The 15,751-nt window shown below is 43.9% G+C and overlaps 1 long non-coding RNA gene across 1 annotated transcript in view; it reads left to right on the top strand.

Annotated features, from left to right (window-relative positions):
* Window positions 1–7,116, top strand: part of LOC122805379 — a 396,921-nt gene extending 389,805 nt beyond the window's left edge. The window contains exon 3 of the long non-coding RNA XR_006365362.1: window positions 7,021–7,116. This is a non-coding gene — a long non-coding RNA (uncharacterized LOC122805379). The remainder of the gene's footprint in view (window positions 1–7,020) is intronic.
* The last annotated feature ends 8,635 nt before the right edge of the window (window positions 7,117–15,751 follow it).

Raw genomic sequence — 15,751 nt, 5'->3', positions numbered from 1 at the left:
TGCAACAGCACTCTTACCTCTCTGCTGGGCAAGATCGCTGGATGGTAACTTTAGATCTCAAGGAAGCTTACCTTCATGTGCCTATAAGGGCTAAGTTGCAGGAGGTATCTGCCACTTTCAGCTCTGCATCTCCTAGCTTATCTACTGCATTGCGTATTTGGTTAGGTTGCCCCGAGTATTCACAAAGGTTCTGGCTCAGTGATAGCTTACTTCAGGCTAACAAAGGAATTCAAATGATTTCAGCTCAAGAAAAGGCTGCTCTATAGCAATCAAGAAAGAGTTATAGCAGTGCTAAGATGCCTACTGTTATTCAGCGAGCCCTAAGGAGTATGATCTAGTACCTCAGTAGACCTATAAAGTCATGTGAGACTGAATACAGCTTTAACCCAGATTTGTGAGACTGAATACAGATACAGCAGCAACCCCGGACAAACAAAAGAGTCTATCACTTTACTTCCATCAACTATCTCATCAGTATTTTTGTGGGTGGGCTCAGGAATGTCACCTAAACAAGGGACTCTGCGACAGATGCAGGCGACACAGATTTTAGCGACAGATGCAAAGGACATTGCTTGGGGAGCTCATCAAATGGACTACAGCATCTACATACAACATGCCCCGAGAGACTAGCAGATAGTTGCATTAATGGCTTTCAAGGAGTTACTTCAGTCAGACGGGTAACATGGCTTTCAACTGGGTTGTTTCTCAGGCAAGCAGGGTCTAAGAGACAACAAGGCGACAAATGATTTTATGGGAAACAATAAACACGCTCTATATTCTCTATGTAGGCAGGCGGGGCAGAACTTGGGGCAGGTATATTGCCAACTAAACTTCACGCAAAAGTTTCTTGGAAACTGGATCATGTATTAGCAGATGTGTTACATGGGGAACTCAGACACAAAATGTTAAGCTTCTCCACTAAACCACCAGCTGCCAAAGTATTTACTGGGGGGGACAGTGTCATAGATCTGTGTGTCATAGATCTAGAAGACCTCTCCACTAAACCACCAGCTGTAGGGGGACAGGTAAACATAGTTTGGTAGCTCACAGCGTGTGCAAAGATGGGTACCACTCAGTTTTCGTGGACCTTCATTCTTCCTCTGCCTCTTCTTCACCTCTTTGTGAAAAGGTCATCTGTCAGCCAACCAAGCAGATTTTTTCTGCTACAGATTGATAGCATCTGGTGGCTTTGAGTCTCTCCAACTTCCTGGTCTTTTGATATGACCCCTGGTGCCTAAACCTCCAATTCCTTTAGAGATTTTTATTTCTCTTCCATCTAATCAAGCTCAACTGAGCCTAATCATCTTCAAGCTCTGCAATATCTTACTGATTATTGAGCAAACTCTCTCTTCCATTTCAATTCATGCTGCAATTTCCAGCAGCTAATGGTAAGACCCACCATTGTTGGAGACATGTCAGATTCAAAGAGGAAGTTATTTTTTTATTTTGAATACTGAGCAAAAACTCCTGGGTTATTTCTGGTAATTTGGAGGTGTAACTTGCTAATTGACCTTTTGCTGGACTTGCTACTGTTGGTCTCTGATTTCCATGTCATGGCTGCTGCACTGATGTTCACTTCTGATCATTTGTGTCTGCAGTTTCGCCTCCATAATTTGAGGGCCCTTTTGATTTTTCCATAATATAAGAATATCATTACGCTAATCCTTCCTTTATACTAAGGTGGTTTTCTATTTTGACTTTCCTGCTGCTACTCTCTTTTTGAACAGTTTATTTTCTTACTGAAATATACTTGTAGATTTTGACTGCTTTAGATGTGCAGGCAGTGATGTATTATTTACCATGGGACTAGTTTTTAGGCAGTCTAACGTTGTTTGTTTCTTTTTGCTTTGAGTTATTTTAAGGAGCCCATATCAATCACAAACTATTTCTGCCTGGATTCAAAAAGCATTGCATTTATTTTTTCCCATCTGTCAAGGATATTCCTAAATGGATTTGGCCTCATTCCACTGGGAAAGCTGCCACTTAACCTAAACATAAGATTTTGCAATTTTGAGGCGTACACAGGCAGTGTTCTTGGTGCTACTTTAGGCAGTCTCAGCAGTTGTTTAAGTCTTTTTTTTGTTTGCCACAGCTGTTTGCCTGTGTGTGTCAGCCTGGGTTCTCATTGGCCTCCTTTAGCTCTGCTTTGGGATATTGCACTATATGGTAAGGACTGCAGCAATGGAGCGGCCTCATTATGGCAGGGCTACTACCAAATGTGCCACTTCGACAATCCCTGCTACTCTAATCCTCCTGGCATTGTTTGATAAGGGTTTGTAGAGTGAGTTTGGGGTTGATGACACATTTATTGTTTGCTTTTGGTGCAGGTATGCTTAATTATGCTAAGATCTTCTGCAGGGCATGTTCAGAAAGAAGAAGATAGCGTGATGATTTGCCAGCCTCCCCTACCGTCAATTCTAATACGCCAACATTGAGGATTCTCTGACTTCCTAGCGGACAGAAGAACGCTAGTACAGTTTTGTAGTAGCGTTTTATAGGGGGTGTACATGTAGATATTAGGGGCTAAAACTTCCCTTCCCTTGTCTTTTAGGGGGGTAGTTTATTGTGGGTAAGGTTATATGTTGTGTATTTTGTATATATAATACATAATTTTTGGTGCAGGTATTTTTTGAGCCGCCTGGTTTTAGGCTGCCTTGACATCTGGGGCAAGAAAACCACTGGGATATGGATCACAGTCATGCGCGAACTCTGGTATCATGGCTGGCGTCGTCCCTAATCGCGCCCTGAGTCACGTCAATACTCTCTCTGGTGCGTCAGGCCGACTGGACGGCGGACTAAAGCTGTACTTTTTCTTGGAATCTAGCCTTACCCCCAGACACTTTACCTCTAGCTCCCAGAAAACCTGACTGGTACTACAGAGTACCTGACTCTCACAAGTTCCTCTTTAAGAATCCTACTGCGGATCCAGACACCATTTCCCAAGGACAAAAAGGCACGAAGGCTACTGCTGCCAAAATCCTTGCCCCTTCTGATAGATTCTAGACCCTTGGACAGATGGGCTAAGAAGGTTTACACTTCTGCTACTTTGGCCATTAGTGCTCCAAATTGTCAGTTTCATATGGTAAAGTATCAGCCGCATATTATGGGACTACTTAAACAGAAAATTATGTTGATTCCTGAATGTACTGAACACAGACTTGCAAGATTTAATGCATTCTGCAGAACAAGTTGGTAAACCTACTTTGCAGTGTGGATTTGATGCTTTAGAAGTATCTTGCAGGGCTGCTGTCACTGGGTCTGTACTTAGAAAGCATGCCTGGCTTAAGGAACAAAACCTGCCAGATCATGTTAAATCTAAATTACTGGAAGCTCTCTTAAACCAAGACCACCTTTTTGGCAACAAAGCAGAGGAAGTCCTCAAAAAGGTGGAGGAAAAAGCGAAATCTATGCAAACAGATTTTCTACAAGTTCAGCCTCTCAGATTCAGTAGGCATTGGTCTTCAAAGAACTGGTCCTTTTCAGTCCCTTCCAGGCCTTCTCAGTCCAAACCTAGGAATAGCAAACCACCAAGACTTCATTCTTAGGCTACGCACAGATCTAAGCAGCGGGGGGCTCCCACTTCCAAAGCAGGGAATAGTAAGCCACCCCCCTACGGAAAAATGGCACAATGACTTAACCTTAACCCTTCCAAGCCCTGCTCAACTACTTGCTCCCTTAGGAGGAAAGCTCGCCATGCATGCAAAAAAACTGGGAACTCATCACCCAGGACAAATGGGTTTTGAACATAGTTTCCCCGAGGATACGGATTCCACTTCCACATACTACCAACCCCAAATGGTTGGCCAGACCTCCCCCGAAGTCAGTGGGTGGAGGCCCAACAGCAGGTTCTCTCTCCCTTCAGTATCTGGGCTATTCATCCCATCCCAGCAGAACTAAGGGGACAAGTTTTTATTAAAGACTGTTTCTGGTATCCAGAAAAGAAAACTCCTGGCGTCCTATCCTGGACCTCTATTCTCAACACCTTTCTGGTGGTTCCAAAATTCAAAATGCTAACTCTTCAACAGCTTCTTCCTATGCTAGCCAAGGATGCCTGTCTGGCAAGCCTAGACTTAAAGAAGCTTACCTGCACATCCCGATAAGAGAATCCTGCATTCAATACCTACGTTTCAGGGCGGGCTCCATGCACTTTCAGTTCTCTGCACTTCCCTTTGGCTTATCTACTGCGTCCAGGGTGTTCACAAAGTGTCTAGCTCCAGCCATTGCATTTTGCAGGCAGAGAAATATTCATATTTACCCATACCTGGACGATCGATTGAGGTAGAAAGACAGGACTTGCTATTACAGCACCTGGCATTTGTAAAGAAACTTCTATCCTCACTGGGGTGCAGCATCAACGAAAAGAAATCTCACCTAGTACCGTGCCAAAAGATTGTATTCCTGGGAGCAAGCTTGAACACCACTTCCCAGATGGCATTCCTCACTCCGGAGAAACAAGTTTATTTGACAACCTACTTCAAACTATTGGCTGCAAAATCTCAACTGTCTGCAAGGGAAATACTGCAAGCCCTGTGGTTCATGGCCTCTTGCATTCTGCAAATTCCATATGCAAGACTGCATATGAGGAAACTCCAATGGTATCTAAAAAGTTTATGGTGTCAACATTCTCAGGACCGGGAAACAATGATTCCTATATTCCTTGTCTGAGGACAGAGTTCCTTTGGTGGGCAGAGGCCTGCTACCACAACAAGGGACTCCCTTTCACTCTACCCCCCGCCGCCCAAACCCTAACAGACTCATAAGACTATGCATGAGGGGCTCATATGGCAGGGCAGTGCATTCAGGGCAAATGAAACCCAAGACAGATTTACCTGCATATCAATCAGAAAGAAATGTTAGCTGTACAGAATGCCCTGACAGCCTTCAAAGACCTTATTCTCCCAGGACAACTATTGGTAAAGACAGACAACACCACAGTTATGTGGTACATAAACAAGCAGGGGGGACCTCACTCCTACCTTCTCTGCACGTTAGCTGTGGCTCTGTGGGACACAGTCTTGAGCTATCAAGTGTACCTACAAGCTCAATTCCTGCCAGACAAACTAAATTCACTGGGAGACGACGTAAGCAGAAATCTCATGGACCCACACGAATGGAAACTAGAACCCAAGATATTCAACCTCTTGAACAAATGGGGGACCCCAGAGGTAGACTTATTTGCCTCCCCTCAGAACTACCAGTTGAACAAATTCTGCACCAGAACTCCCCACAGTCAAGCTTGGAAAGATGATGCCCTGTCCTTTTACCTGGGAAAAGCCTCTGTTTGCCTTTTCCCCCTCTGCCTCTCTTTTCAAAGGTTTTACTAAAGATCAAACAGGACAAGCCAAGAACAATACTGATTGCACCAGACTTGCCACGCCAGCACTGGTACCCCCTTTTGCGCAGTCTGACATTGCTACAACCATGGCATCTGCCTCAGACCCCCTTCCCTGCTGTCCCAGCAAGCGGGCCAGATTCTGCACCCTCAGCTTCAAACCCATGAGCCTTGCAGCCTGGCTAATTCTATGAGCTCTCCTCTAGCATCCCTCAGTAAGCAGATGCGGGATGTCATTCTGGAGTCGGGGAGGCCTAATACCAGAAAATCCTATGCTGAAAAGTGGAAAAGATTCTGCTCTTGGAGCCAGGCTCAGGGGATGGCCACAACAGTGCCCAGCTTACCTCGTATTCTAGAGTACTTAACAGAAATGCTCCACAAGTGCCTATCCTTCTCATCAATTAAGATTCATGCCTCTGCCAATTCAGCACATTATAGTACTGAGCCACCGCTCTTCTCCCACCCCTTGCTAAAACAGTTCCTTAGAGGGGCCAAAAATTTAAGACCCCCCCCAAGGAGAGCTCCCACTCCAGCCTGGGACCTGAACTTTGTAATGGAAAAGCTCACCCCCCCCTTTGAGCCAGCTGCAACAGCAGAGTTGAAATTCCTTTCTTGGAAAACAGCTTTGCGTCTAGCCATCACTTCAGCAAGAAGAGTGTCTGAATTACAGACCCTGATGGCAGTGGACCCCTGCATTATCTTCCATTCGGACAGGGTTTCCCTCAGGACTAATTCTTCCTTTATGCCCAAGGTGATGTCTAGTGTGGCCTAAACCAGTCCATTCATTTGCCTGCTTTTTCCCCTAATCCACAAGGGGAATGGATATTGCACACTCTGGACGTGCACAGACAGCTTAGATTCGATTTGGACAGGACTAAGCCTCTCAGAAAATCTGACCAGCTGCTAGTTGGCTTTGCTGCAGGTGCAGAGGGGAAGGTCATTTCAAAGCAAACCATTTCCAAATGGATAGCCCATTGCATTCATTTCTGCTACAAGCACCATGGAAAACCTACCCCACAGGGGATAAGATCACATTCCACCAGGGCTGCATCTACCTCTACGGCATTTCTCAGAGGAGTTCCTACCAGGGACACCCTTGAAGCTGCTACCTGGAGCTCTGTACATACCTTCACCAACATTACCACCTGTCTATCTTTTCTAAATCCAGACCTGGTTACCCTCCCTCCAGCCCCCCTGACTTCTCTTGGCTCTACCCTTCCTTTTTGTTTGGCATGTATTATATCTTGTGTATTTGCTTTTTGCTGGGGGGTGTTCCATACCATATAATTGCTTCCTATTGTGGGGGCACCTGACATCTGGGGCAAGAAAAACTGATGTAATGGCATCGCTGCATGTTTTATACCCCTGACTACCTTACGTCATGGAAGAAGCGACAGCATCCGAGACAGAAATCTGAAGACTCTGGTATTCAGGCCGGCTGAGGGCTACCTGCAGGCAGATAACCCAAATGTGGTGACTGCAACAGTGAATACACTTCAACATCTGCATTTATGGTAAGTGTATACAACTGTGCTTTTCATGATGTGTAAGGCACAACCTACATAATTGTTTTGTTCAAAATGTTGGACTTGATTGTGATTAAACTGCAGAGCAGATTATGTTTAGAATTGATTGTATTTATTCATAGTTTCTTAAAATTTATTTTTTTCCCCCATTTTCTGAAATAGTGTTTGAAGATGAAGAACTGGAGGAGACTTGCTTTACGGTAAGACTCTGGAGAATGTAACTGTTACATAGGTATAGTCATTTTTAACGGTGGTCAGTAACAAAATTATTTGCTTGACTTTGAATGTTTAGGCAGTAGTTTGTCCTAGTATGTAGGCCATCAAAGTTATACAATTGAATAAATCTTTCAAATTTCTTGACGCCAGGTTTTGTACCATTTGTATTAATAGCAGAATTAAATAGTGTATAGCTTTACAAATATATTTTTATATAAAACTTATGGAGCAAGTTTTAAAGGTTTCCTTGGTTAATGATAAATCTGCATACTACATGATTGGTTCCCCCTTCAATGGTGGGCTGAGAATATGTAGGTTGTTGACTGGAAAGTAAGGCACTGTACAGGGGGAGTCTTACGACTGTAGGTCCAAGTGGAAGTTTTATTTTGGATGTTCAGTGTTAAGCTCGTTTACAGTGCTCCTTACCTCAGGTTTTAGATTACTTTTATCTCTGCTGATCAGAATAAGTACAGAAGCAGTTTAAACCTTACCTTCTTCATCTTGCCGTTTTCTTTAATGTCATTAATTGCATTATGTTTTTCTTGCATTATTGGGGGAAGAAAATGTTACGAAAATCTTTTTTTTTTTTTTTTTCACTTCAGCAGTAGTAGTATTTCAATTTAAACAAATTGGTGTTAACTGCTTTATTACAGAAGTGGTCAGGTCTCTGGTCATAACCATATTTATTTTGCTTTTGAGATGTGGATGCCAAGAAATTCACCTTGAGAGGTGACTCTTGACATCCATGATGAGAACGCAAAAAATGGTTAGGATCAGTGAGACCCAATCGTAATTTTTTGTAGTGCATGGAGCTTTATCTACTTAGTGTACTACCTGATATTGTTCGTGTTTCACTGTTGCAGTTATCACATTTGTGTTATCTGCCTGCAGGTAGCCCTCAGTCGGCCTGAATACCAGAGTCTTGGGATTTCTGTGTTGGATACTGTCGCTTCTGTGACATTAGGATGTTATGGGTATAAAAGATGCAGCCGACACCATTACATCAGCTTTTCTTGCTGTGCAGTGTCCGAAGCAGTTTGCAAGTGCTGGTAGGCCGCCTCCTGAAATTTTTCGTTTTTCGAGTTTCAGACCTAAAGTCTTTTAAAAGAGAAGTACCCCATTGGGGATCCTTTTTTCTTGCTCTAACCGATGTCAGAAAAAGTTAATTGTCTTGCCTGTGGAAAGCAAATATGTCAGATTTTCATTCTTACTAAGCCCAGGTCACGATGTTCCTCGCTGTCAGTTTTGTGCCTTGTTCAATGCCCGAACTATTTGTTGAGCTATTTTTGTCGCTAAATTCTTTCTCTCTTGTTCTCCGAATTCCGAAAACTCCGAAATGGCTTTGATAAGCCATCCGACTATTAATCTTCCGAAAAAACGTAAGGGTAAAGACAGAGACGGACCGTATAGGCCGGTACACAGGGAGTGGCCTTCACAGCCCCTGATACCTGCTTCTACAGATTTGCAGGCCTCTGCTGAGACCCTTTCGAAGTCCTGTATGCCCCTAGTTGCTTCTTCGACTATGGAACCTGCGGATGTCTCTACCTTGGATGGGTCTGGAACCGCTGTGCAGGCACCGGCTTCTGAGGGTGTATTCCACCCTTCTCATGTTCATATTAAACAGACATCTTTGTTTTTGACAAACTACAGAGTTTCTCAAGCCCAGAGTTCGCACATCACCTAGAAAAGACTATCAAAGTGCATGCTCCAGCTCCCATCCATGGAAATAAATGCTTAGAATGGCTGAAGACCTTATGACTTTAATTAGGGAAAGCCAGCCTTTCCCCTCTATAAGACAAAGGATTGATTTTCCTTCAGATTCCACAGACCGTGAGCCTGATGACTCTGATCCCTCTGATTACCAGGACATTCCCTTATCTACCTATGAGGATTCAGATGCAGAGGATTCCATCCCCACTGCCTCCCCTCCAGCGAACTTTTTGTTTGGTGAAACCTTGCATACCTTGAGAGCTTTTCCGCTGGGAATGCCAGGACTATCCACAGTCCAAAAAGACTCAGAGAATTTTTAAACTTGCCTCAGCACAGGCCTCTATCTATACCCCCTGTTCCGGAGATTGTAGATGATGTCTTCTTGGAATCCAGCCTTACCCCTGATACCTTGCCTCCAGCGGCCAGGAAACCTGACGGGTACTACAGAGTACCTGACTCCCACAAGCTTCTCTTTAAGATTTCTACTGCAGATCCAGAGACCATTTCCCAGGGACCTAAAGGCATTAAGGCTACAATAGCCAAAAACCCTCCCCTTTTGGACAGGGACTCTAGGGCTTTAGACAGATGGGGTAAGAAGATAATACACCTCTGCTACTCTTGCCATCAGCGCTTTAAACTGACAGTTTCATATGTTAAAGTATCAGCAACATATTATGGAGCTCATTAAATAAAAAATGATGTTGATTCCTGATTGTGCAGAACATAAAGATTTACAAGCGTTTATGCATTCTTCTAACCAAGTTGGAAAACATACCTTGCCATGTGGATGTTCTTTGTGTTTCATTACATTTGGGTAATCTGTTGGCAGGTTGCCCTCAGTCGGCCTGAATAACAAAGTCTTTGGTCTTGCATCTGTTGCGGTCACCTCTTCCATGACGTCAGGGGTGTAAAATATGCAGCAGACAACATTTTATTCAGTCTTTCTTGCCGCGCGGTGCCCGAAGCAGAAGCAGTTTGCAAGTGCCGGTTGGCAGACTTATGAAATTTTCGCATTAGAGTTTCAGAACCGTAGTCTTCAAACTAAAGCGAAGTACCCTGTTGGGGAAACTTTTTTTCTTGCTCCTTACCAATGTCACTAAAAGTTAATAATTGCATTACTTGTGACAAGCAAATACCTCATAAGGATTTTCATTTATACTGTGTTCCTTGCCTAGGCCCAGATCATAACATGCCTTGCTGTCGGTTTTGTGCTAGATTTAACCAACACATTAAGCGTCTGTGTAGTTTTGCTTCTAAATATTTTGGATCAAGATTTAATTATCCTGAAATGTCATCTGTTAGCAGTCCGACTACCAGAGTTCACAAAAAAAGCAAAGAAAGAGAGACAGACCGTTGAGGTCCAAAACAGACTAACCTTCTCCTAAGCCAGTTGCCGGTTCGCCAGTACTCAGGCGCTTTCGCAGTCCCTGATGCTCGCTACTTTTGAGTCGCAGGCCTCTACCGAGACCCTTTCGGAATCTGGTATGCCGCAAGATTCTCAGAGTATTGAACCCGCGGATGTCTCTCCCTTGGATGGGTTCGGAGACGCTGAGCAGGCACCCCGGCTTCTGAGGGTGTTTTCAGGCCTCAACATTTTTATACAAAACCCACGCCAGCCTCAAAAACAAGGCCAAAAGCATCTGTGTCTAAAAAACCAATGCATGAGCCATGTGCTCAGGCCCCATGCCTAAAAAAAAAAAAAAAAAAAAAACAGATGATCAAAATGGCTGAGGACTTAATTACCTTGATCAGGGGTTCCCAACCCCCCCCCCCCCCTGCTAAGAGGCCTGGGCAAGGCACTGATTATGACTCTTCAGATAAGGTTTCCATTTCCTCTGATTCCTCTTCTGATCAGGAATTTTCCATTCCACCCTATGAGGATTCTGATGCAGAGGAATCCATCCCATCTGCATCTACTCCTGAGGACTACTCTTTTGGAGAAACTTTGCATACTGTAAGGGAACATTTTCACTGGGAGAGTCAGGGCTTCTCTGAATCAAATAAGGGGCTTGGGGATTTCCTTCTTCCTCAGCATAGACCTTTGGTTATACCTTCTGTATTGGACATTGTTGATGTGTTTTCAGAATCAAGCATGGCTCCTGAGTCCCTACCTCCAGCTCCTAGTAAGCCAGACAGATATTACAGGGTTCCTGACTCCCACACATTTTTATTCAAAAATCCTGCTGCTGACCCAGAGAATATATTTCACAGGGTCCCAAGAGTGTTAAGGCCTCTACAGCCAAAAATCCCACCCCCTCCGATAGAGATTCCAGGGTGCTGGATAGATGGGGAAAGAAGGTTTGTATGTCTGCTACCTTGGCAATCAGAGCCTTAAACTGCCAGTTTCATATGCTTAAATATCAACAGCATGCTGTGGGTCTACTGAAACAGAAAATTATGATTTCTGATTGGGTGGAAAGAGTTACAAGAATTTTTGCATTCAGCAGAACAGGTTGGAAAGCATACTTTGCAATGTGGTTTTGATTCCTTGGAGGCCTCTTGCAGGGCCCCAGTTACTGGATCTGAGATTAGAAGGCATGCCTGGCTCTAGGAGCAAAATCTGCGTGATCATGTTAGTTAAATTGTTGGATGCCCCCTTGCAGCATGACACTCTGGTAATAAGGCAGAAGAGGTTTTAAAGAAAATGGAAGACAAAGCTAAATCTATGCAAACTGTAAAAGATTTCTTGCAGTTGCAGCCACCCAGGTTCAGTAGGCACTGGACTATTAAAAATTGGTCCTTTCCTGTGTCCAACAGAGCCACTCAAGGCAAATCCAGATGCTCAAAAGGCTCCAGATACCAATCGCAGGGGTTCTTACAGGTCAAAGCACTGGGATGCCTCCACCTCCAAATCTGGAGGAAACAAAGGACAACCCTACAGTAAGCAGTCTCAATGACTTTCCTCTACCATCACCAAGCACTTATCTTTTGGAAGCCCCCTTGGGGGGGGACTAAAACTTCATGCTCAAAATTGGCAGTTAATTACCCAGTACAAGTGGGTATTGAACATAGTATCCCAGGGGTACAGATTTCATTTCCATACTTTGCCAATTCCAAACGGATGGACAGATCTGCCACAAAATCAGTGGGCAGAGGCTCAAACAAGTTATGTCCCTCATGGATATGAGGGCTATTCAACCAGTACCAGAAAAGGAAAAAGGACAAGTTTTTTTTTCAAGACTTTTCCTGGTACCCAGAAAAGACAATTCTTGGCGTCCAGTACTGGATTTATCAGTTTTGAACACGTTCCTGGACATTTCAAAATTCAAAATGCTGACTTTACAACAGCTGCTGCCTATGCTGGGCAGAAATGCTTGGTTAGTGACTCTAGACTTAGAGGCATACCTGCATATCCCAGTAAGGGAATCATGCAGAAGATACTTCCGCTTCAAGGCAGGTTTTTTGCATTACCAATTCTCTGCACTGCCCTTTGGCTTATCTACTGCATTCCAGGGTCTTTTCAAAGTGCCTGGCAACAGTAGTTGCATTCTGCAGACAGAGGCATACAAATGTATCCTTATATGGACGACTCTCTCATTCAAGCATAGGACAAGGACACTCTTCAACATCTGGCATTGGTAAAAAGGCTTGTAACATGCCTAGGGTACACAGTAAACGAAAAGAAATCCAACTGGTACCCTCTCAAATAATTACATTCCTGGGTGCAAGCTTGAATGCAACTGCCCAGATGGCTTACCTTACGCCAGACAAACAAAGGCAACTGACAATATACTTCAAATGGCAACAAAAACCCAGTTGTCTGCAAGACCAATTCTGCAGGCTTTGGGGTTCATGGCATCCTGCATTCTACTAATTCCATGTGCAAGGCTGCATATGAGGAAACTTCAGTGCTACCTAAAAAGTTTATGGAGCCAACATTGTCACAGTCTGGAAACGGTGATTCCTCTCATTCCCTGCCTACAACAGGAGTTTCTTTGGGGGGCGGAGACATGTCACCAAAACAAGGGACTGTCATTCTCTCTACCCCCTGCCAACCAAACCCTAACTACAGACGCATCGGACTATGCTTGGGGGGCCCACCTGGCGGGGAGATGCATTCAAGGCAAATGGAGCCCAAAACAAATGCATCTGCATATCAACCAGTAAGATATGCTAGCTGTTCAGAATGCTCTTGACAGCCTTCAAGACTTGCTTCATCCAGGACAACTACTGATAAAGATGGACAACACCACGGTTATGTGGTACATAAGAGCAAATGGGTACACATTCCTACCCCCTTTGCAGACTAGCCATGGCATTGTGGAACACAGCTTTGACTTACCAAATACATCTTCAAGTTCAATTCCTGCCAGGAAAACCGAATACTCTGGCAGATGACCTAAGCAGAAATCTTATGGGCCCACACAAATGGAAACTGGATCCACAAATGCTCAGCATGTTAGCATGGAAATGGGGGAGCCCAGACATAGATCTGTTTGCCTCTCCCCAAAATTATCGGCTGGACAAATTCTGCACAATAATCACGAAAAAGCATGGAAAAACCTATCAGTTTATACCTCCCCCCGCCTCTTCTCTCCAAGGTCTTACTAAAAGTCAGACAGGAAAAATCAAAAATTATCCTAGTTCCTCCGGACTGGCTTCGACAACACTGGTACCCACTTCTAAGGAGTATGTCTCAACTTCCCCCTTGGTATTTGCCTCAGATACCTCATCTACCGTCTCAGCAGAACAATCAAATTCTGTAACTCCAAACTCTGAACCTTGCATCATGGCTGATCATTTAATTATTCAAACACCACCTCTCAGTAAATCTGTGATGGATGTCATTGGAAGGCTTAGTACTAGAAAATCTTATGCTGATAAATGGAAGAGATTCTGTGCTTGGAACCAAGCACAAGGAACAGAGACAGCAAAGCCCAGTATTCCTCAGATTTTACAATATTTGGCTGAGATGCTTGTTAAGGTCCTATCTTTTTCTTCTGTAAAAACCCATGCCTCTGCCATCTCAGCTCATTACAACACAGAGCCTCCCCTTTTTTTCTCATCCTCTGTTTAAACAGTAACTTAGAGGGGCTAAAAATTTAAGGCCTCCCAGAAGATCACCAACTCCTGCATGGGACCTCAATTTTGTGCTGGAAAAACTCACCCTGCCTCCTTTAGAACCAGCAGCTACTGCAGATATAAAATTTCTATCTTGGAAAACAGCTTTTCTCTTGGCAGTCACTTCAGCAAGAAGGGTTTCAGAACTACAGGCTCTCATGGCTGTGGAGCCTTTTATTACATTCTACCTAGACAGGGTGTCCCTCCGGACCAATCCTTCCTTTATGCCTAAGGTGGTATCCAGTGTGGCTCCTAACCAGACAATTCACCTGCCAACTTTTTACCCAAATTCGCAGAACAAGGGGGAGCAGATTCTGTATTCATTGGACGTACACAGACCACTAAGATTCTACTTGAACAGGACCAGATCTCTAAGAAAGTCTGAGCAACTACTGGTAGCATTTGCTGAAGGGTCAGAGGGGATGGCTATATCAAAGCAGACTATTTCCTATGGATAAGCCACTGCATTTATTTCTGCTACCTGCACCGTGGTAAACCTGTGCCCAAAGGGATCAGATCTCTTTCCACCAGGGCTGCCTCTAACTCAGCATCTTTTCTCAGAGGGGTTCCAACCAAAGACATTCTAGAGTCTGCTACTTGGAGCTCTGTTCATACCTTCGCAAAGCATTATCATTTTCCTCTCTTCTCCAAATCCAGGGCAGTCTTTGCCACTGCAGTTCCGCAGGGCCTTATAGCCGGTCCTAATGCTGTTTAGCTCCATCCTCCCATCCATAGCTTTGGAATTCTACCCAAATGTAATGACTGCAACAGTGAAACACGAAGAACATAGTACAGTTGTGTACACTTACCATAAATGTAGATGTTAGAGTGTATTCACTGTTGCAGTCCGGTTACTCCACCCGCCATCCCCCTTTTCTATACTTTTTTTCTTTTCTTCACTATATACTAAAGTCTTTGTGGTGTATTTTCTGTTAGATGAAGGTAAAGTTTATGTTGCTAAAAGTGCATTTACATATATTTCTATTTATATATCTATATATCTATATCTATATCTTTTTTTATCCCCATTTGGGGGGCATCTAACATCTGGGGCAAGAAAAACTGAATAAAATGGCGTCAGCTGCATGTTTTATACCCCTGACGTCATGGAAGAGGAGACAGCAACCAACACAGGACCCAAGACTGCACAGTGATAAGAAGGCATGCATGGCTAAAGGAACAAGTTTTACCGATCATGTTAAAGCTAAGTTGCTAGATGCTCCTATGGACAAGACAAGTTTGTTTGGTACACCTGCCCAGCAGGTTATGAAGAAAATGAAAGAGAAGGCAAAATCTGTTCAAACTGTTAAAGATTTCTTGCAGGTTCAACCCCAAGGTTTAGCAGGAACTGGCCTGCCAAAAGTTGGTCCTTTCCTGACTCCACAAAACTTCAAAGGGGCAGGAATAGACGCCCCAGAGGCAGAAACCAATCCAGAGGAGGTGCCTACAGAGGACGACAGTGGCAAGTTAACAACAGAGGCACAGACACAGCCACTGCCACTACATCAGCACAACCACAGTGACTTAATCATAAATCCTACTACCAGGGAACAAATAGCAGCTCCTCTAGGCGGAAAGTTAACCTTATTTTCAAAGAACTGGCACTACATAACAAAAAGACAAGTGGATTTTACAAACCATAGATCAAGGTTACGGTTTCACTTCCACACTTTACCAGTCAAAAGAGGAATGCCAAATCTACCTCCAAATCAAAACAGGGGCTCTACGCCAGATAATGGAGTTAGCAAACATGAGAGCTGTGGAAAGAGTGCCAACAGCAGAACAAGGAAAGGGGTTCTATTCCAGACTATTCCTAGTTCCAAGAAAGGAAAAAAGTTGGAGACCAATTTTCGATCTGTCCTTTAAATACATACATCATTGTCCCAAAATTCAAAATGCTGACCCT

Source organism: Protopterus annectens, chromosome 6.part1, assembly GCF_019279795.1.
Source record: "Protopterus annectens isolate FY-2018-M chromosome 6.part1, PAN1.0, whole genome shotgun sequence".
NCBI classification, from domain to species: Eukaryota; Metazoa; Chordata; order Ceratodontiformes; family Protopteridae; genus Protopterus; species Protopterus annectens.
This window is presented reverse-complemented; position numbering and strand designations above follow the sequence as displayed.